Source organism: Vicugna pacos, chromosome 26, assembly GCF_048564905.1.
Source record: "Vicugna pacos chromosome 26, VicPac4, whole genome shotgun sequence".
Classification (NCBI taxonomy): Eukaryota; Metazoa; Chordata; class Mammalia; order Artiodactyla; family Camelidae; genus Vicugna; species Vicugna pacos.
Window position 1 is genome coordinate 17,969,226 of NC_133012.1, and position 6,000 is coordinate 17,975,225.

Below are 6,000 nucleotides of genomic sequence, written 5' to 3' on the forward strand. Positions count from 1 at the left end.
ATGGCCCTTATCTGGGGGCCTCCAGGGGAACTGGTGTTGCGGGTGCTCATTGTGTAGGTGAGGCGTGTCCCAGCTAGTCCACTGATTATGCTTCTTATGCCAGGAGTGGCCATGACCTCAACTAGCCAGTTGTATACGGCTTCTCTCCCTCAGTGACTTGCTTGCCGAGCCTCCCTGATAGCTTGACAAGCTGCAGTCTGGGGGAAGAACTATTGTCTGTGCTTATTAATAAGCCACCCATGGCCTCCTAGATGTCAACTGAAGCCCCATTTTGGGGCTTTGTCTAACTCTTTGTATAGATTGGGGAATAACTGGATGGATGCCACAGTGTGATTCCTCTCAAGGGAGGAGAGTCCAGATGACTCTGGGGGCTGTACTGTGTGTGTGCGTGTGTGTGGCCCACACCCGGGTATCCAGTTGCTGGGCAGAGCTGCTCTGAATTCAGCTGAAGGCTGCCTCCTTCTAACCCTTCAGCGTGTCCTCCCCGTCAGTCATGTACAGGCGAACTTCCCAAAGCCTCTGCTGCCCTCCCACACCGGAGCCTAGCGGATGGGTGCAGGTGAAAAGGCCACCGTCTGTCCCTTCATGGCCACCAAAATTTTGTTACTGATCCTCCCAAGTTAGTCTCTAACAAGGGTTCTTCTGCCCAGTGCTGTTCAAGCCAATAGAATGAGACAGCCCAGTTCAGAAGCAAAGGAAAGCTTTATCTTTGAGGTGTGAGCCCGGGCTCTAGAGCACACGCTCTCCCCGCAGGCCGTGGGCGGCGCTGCTTTCTAGGCTTCCCGTCCGCGGGGAGGGGGCGTGGTTCTCGCGGGACCCGCGCAGTCGCACTGCTCACCGCTCTGGAGCTCAGTGCGGGGTGCAGCCTCCCGGCGTGCCGCGGCCATCTTGAATCCAGGTGTAGAGTATAGCGTCTGCACACAGCCATCGAGCCGGGGCTCTGGTGCAGCTATTGCACGTCAGGGGCACTGGTCTGAAGCACCCGCCAGGTGCAAGTTCTCTGCATGGCTCCTCTGAGCAAGTGAAGCTAGACTAAGCACAAAGGAGAAGAAAAGGTGTGGCTTTCTTTTATTACTCAGATTCTATTTTTATTTCCTGGAAATTGATAATTGACTTTGCCGGTGACTGAACTATTTCCTTTAAGGTTTGTTCAAGTAGCACCTATTAGCAAGAATTGGAGCATACTTTGAGTAACTGTGTACCAATGAATAGTTTTGTTGACAGGAAGACTGTAATTTCTGGTAATTCCAGAGTGTGGTTAATTATTTCCTTCCTTTTATGGGGAAGGGGACAAAATACCCATTTCTTAACCCTGCTACTGATCTTTACAGAACTTTCAAATTGCACTGTGAATGCATTTCCTATTATGAAGTCTGCCTGTAACTTGATAAGCCAGCTTCCTCATGGTGTTTGCCATGAACAGCTCAACAACATTTTAAGCAATGGCAGCCATGTTGGAAGCATGAGGCACACACTGGGGAGCCATTGAAGTCTCGTTTGATACATGGGTTCCCATCCATTCTGATTATAGACTTATCATCATGCCATTACACACTAAGCTGCCATTTTTAATGTGGCTTATATCCTGAACCCTCAGTTTAATTGCAGAGGAGCCAGTTTTGGGCCCTTTGCTGTATTCCCAGTGGGGCCCAGGGAGGCTTGCTGAGTCACTGAATGATGTTTACCTTCTGGATCCATGTTATTCTTCAGGCTAGCAATTACCTACTGCACGCTTTCCTTTCATTGAAAAGATCTTTGTTTTGCAGGACAAGGTAGCTTTACTGGTCAGAGAAAAATCAGAGCATTTTCTTATTCTAATGATAGTGACCGACTATGCTGCTTTCAAGGTCAGAATCATTTGTCCTGTTGATTGGGTCAGCAAGAACATATTTTATCTCCAGGGAAAAACAACTGGATACATTTGTCCACTGAAAAGAGATTTTTTTAACAGTATGAAAGAATCTCTACCCAGATCATACTATGTAAACAATTGTTCAATGATAAGAAAATAGTTAACATGGGGTAATCATCGGATTGTGAAAATCACTAGTCTGAGTTCTGTAGGAGACAGGGTGGCCAGAGAAGAGGCTTTCAGGGACAGGTTAGTGGCTGTTTGGGAATACTGTTTTCATTTTAAATGTAAGTAGATCCTGCAGTCTAGCCTCTGCCTTAAAAAAAAAATTTGTTATTGAAGTTTGGAGTCGTGTCTCTGTGTGGACTATGGACAGTCAACAATAGGGGCTTACAATTTGCACTATTACAAAAATGGGTGAAATCCAGGTTCCCATACAGTATTTTTATATACTGCTCGTTCTGTATTGGAAACTTTTTTTTTTTAAACTGTTACTTGCTTTTTAAACTGCCTTTTTGTGCCTGGCAAAATTTTAGAACTGACAGTACCTCAACATTTGACTCATGCCAAATAATATAGCCAGGGTTTGCATAAACAAAAAACAAACAAACAAAATAAAATGAAATATTAGCAGAATAAAAAGGCAGTTTGATGGTATTAGCATAGTCCTTTAATTAAGTAAAACTCTTAAAATGTAGTTTTATATTGGCAGAACAGAACCTTTCCAAAAATATCACCCTAATGATGGTGGTCTTTGAACAGAAGATTAATATATATTCAGGCTTTGTGTTTTTTATAATCATAGAGTTTGGCAATTTTCATTAGCTTTTAAGTTAACAAGGAAAGTTATGAATTGAAAGATTTTGCCAGTTACTCTAGGTGTGATCTTATTTACACAAAGGTGTTCTAAGAGATTGAAGAAAATCTAAGTGTACAGAGTTTCAGTTCTATTTTTGAGCCGTTGCTAATGATGTGGTCTGGATCTCCACTGTTTATCAAGTTCTTTAGATGATGATTAAAAAAAACTTTTAATCTCTCATGATTGTTGGCCTTTGAGAAAACTAAGAATCTGACCCACCACCCCCACCCCCCAAAAGTTAAAAGTTTCCAAGGATTCAGAGGATCTTAGCATGGGACTATATTTTAGGGATCAATTTCATCAAATCCCTTTATTTCACAGATGAAAAATTCAGGGGTCATAAAAGTTAGATAATCAGTTTATGGTCACTCAGCAAATACTTTGTGAACATAACTAAAATTCAGGTTTCTTCCCAGGTAGCCTTGTGAGGAATGTATGTAATACCTATTTTTAAGTGCATGATTGTCACTTACAGATATTCCCAGAACAGGCCTTTCTATAAAAATACTGGGGTAGAGAAGAGTTATACAAGAGGCAAACCAATTCACTACAAATGAAGTCATGGGAGAACATTTGAGTCCTAAAGGAAAGGGAAAGGAACTAAGCAAGAGAGAGAGAAGATACCAGTCTAACATCTCACAAAAGAGGCTTCTACTCCTTAATTCCATGACAGATTTTCTCCCACTAGTGCATTCTGCATATCAATCTCTGTTCCCAATGAAGTATCCGTATCTGCACATTCATCATGGACTATATTGTTTCTAAGGACATTTTTGATACAAGCTAATTTTAGCCATACCTCCTATTTGGATCAACACTGGATGGGGAAGTCAAGTTTGGAAATCAGAGAAAGGGTCATGATGCTGGAGCTGAGAGCATCAGTAGCCAGTTCTAGGGATGATAGGCAATAAGATGACTGGCAATCAGGAAAGCCGAAATTAAAAGAACCCAGGCATTACCAAATAATATACTCAGCATTTGAATAATTCTTCAGAAACATCTGTTCACCACATCCCAATTTCACTGGTGCACTACCATACCTGGAATCATGTTTTTATTTATTAGCATTAGCTAAAACACTATCTGTGATTACGAAAAATATTTGTAAGCCACTTCTCTCCAGTGCAGTCTTGCCACAGTCATCCTTAATTATATGTCTTCTATTTTGATCCATTATGCAGAATTATTCTTGGACTTTGTATTAAAAAATGCAAATTATGCATTCTGCTAATTACCCTAATTAGACACACATGAATAGTGGTTTCTAAATAAAAAGATGCTTACAAAGGACCTCTGGTATATTTATTTGAAAATTGTTTTGTTGTTGTTTTTAGGAAAAAGAACTCTAGATTTTCTTGTTGCCTTTGCTCTTCAACAAGAGTAAGAGAAATTCAACCAAGTCTCTCAGTAATTCCCTACTCTAATATCCTGCAGTGGGTACTTGACATTTTGATGTAGGGGCTTTGATGTTGCAGTTTTTATACTCATTTTGGCTCAGTCTGAATCACAAACATTGAACTTTTCCTTCAAATGAAAAAGCTTGATATTTTTTGCTGCTGATAAAAATAAACAGAAATCTTGCTGTTAAAAATGGAGACTTGATTTTATCTTTTAAAATTTTATGTGTCCTGAAATGCTACTAAAAACCCAGTTATGAATAAAGAAGATGAAAGCTTTCAAAGAAGTTTTGGAAAGAGGTAACAACGGTTGAGAGCTTCAGACTAGCACGATGTAAAATAAGGCATTATAAATAACCCTAGCTTCAGCGAGTTTACTGCACAGCTGGAAGACACATACACGCACATGAAGTATTAAAAGACAGTTCATAATTAAGAACTAAGTTGTGTTGCAGGGACTAAGAATGCTACCAGTTCAAAACATTGAGGGCTGGAGCAGAAAAAAATGCTTCCTGATGAAGTGTCTTTCATGACTTCCTCTCCCCACTTGCTTAATTCATAGGTTTATCTCTGTAGGAAAATTACTAAGTTCTTTCACCAAGAATACAGGAGAGTGCTGCAATGAAAAAACAAATCTTTAATGATAAAAAAACTTGTATAGGAAACGATCACTTGGGATCAATTATAATTTTATTGAATGTTATGATGGTATTATGATTGCATTTTTAAAGTTTCCTTATCTGTTAGAGATGCATATTAAAATGTTTATCAGATGATGTAGGTCTAAAATTTATTTTAAAATACTTAAAAAATAGATTTTTGGTGCAATAAATGAAATAAAAGAGCAGAATGTTGATCATTAATGAAATTGAGTAATAGGTTCAGAAAGATTACTGTTCTCTCCACTTTTCTGTTTTATACTCTCCATAGTAAAAAACCAAAATGAAAATAAATACAAAACTTAAAGCAAATGTTATGCTGAAATGCAGGATTAAAGTTAGCAACAAAAATAGAATGTCCTCTGTTCTTACTTCTTTGTCATCTCTTGAGTTTAGCTGTGGAAGGAAACCAGGGACCTGTGCCAATTCTCTATTTTCCTACATACTGTCTGTGTATACATATTACTATAGTAACAACATAAAATATAAAAACTGTGGGATTGTGGAGGGTGGTCTCTGACAACCAGAATCTATTTTTCCTTTCTTCTATAGCCAGAGATACTGCGTTGTTGTTAGGTATGGCCATGTGATTAAGTACTTATCAATGGAATGAGAGAAACTAATCTGTAGCCTTTGTGGGACTGAGTTTTCAAGCTCATTTCCCCCCTGCCCATGGGCTATAACAGAAAGGTGGTGACCTCCCAGTCTTAGTCCTGTAAATGATAAGGGAGGAGATGGAAGAACTAAAGAACGGAAGAATCTTGCATCCCTGAATGACCGCAGGGAGCAGAGCTGCAACAGTAATCTGGACTGCTCACACTGAGACCATAGAAAAAAGAAATGCAGTTTTAACAACATTTTATGTAAACTAATGGGAGGCATTTAAAAAATTATCTATCCTTATATAAGAACATGTGTATAACACATTTCTACAAAAAAAAATTACAATCCTTAATGCACAGGAAGCTAAACTTATTTTTATGTATAAATATCTACATATTTGAATAGTCACATAGAGAAATTAAATATTAATATTTAAAGTATGTAAATTTTATAGGTAATATGTATGCCTCCATTTTCATACGTGCTTCCATACATTTTAATGTATAGCAATTAAACTTTTTTTCTCTATAGTATTTTGTGATATTATTTTGATGTTCATTGAGTATAATGAACTTTCAATCTTTCAGCCAACTGAGTTTAGGAATCCAGTTACACACACTTTATGTGTTA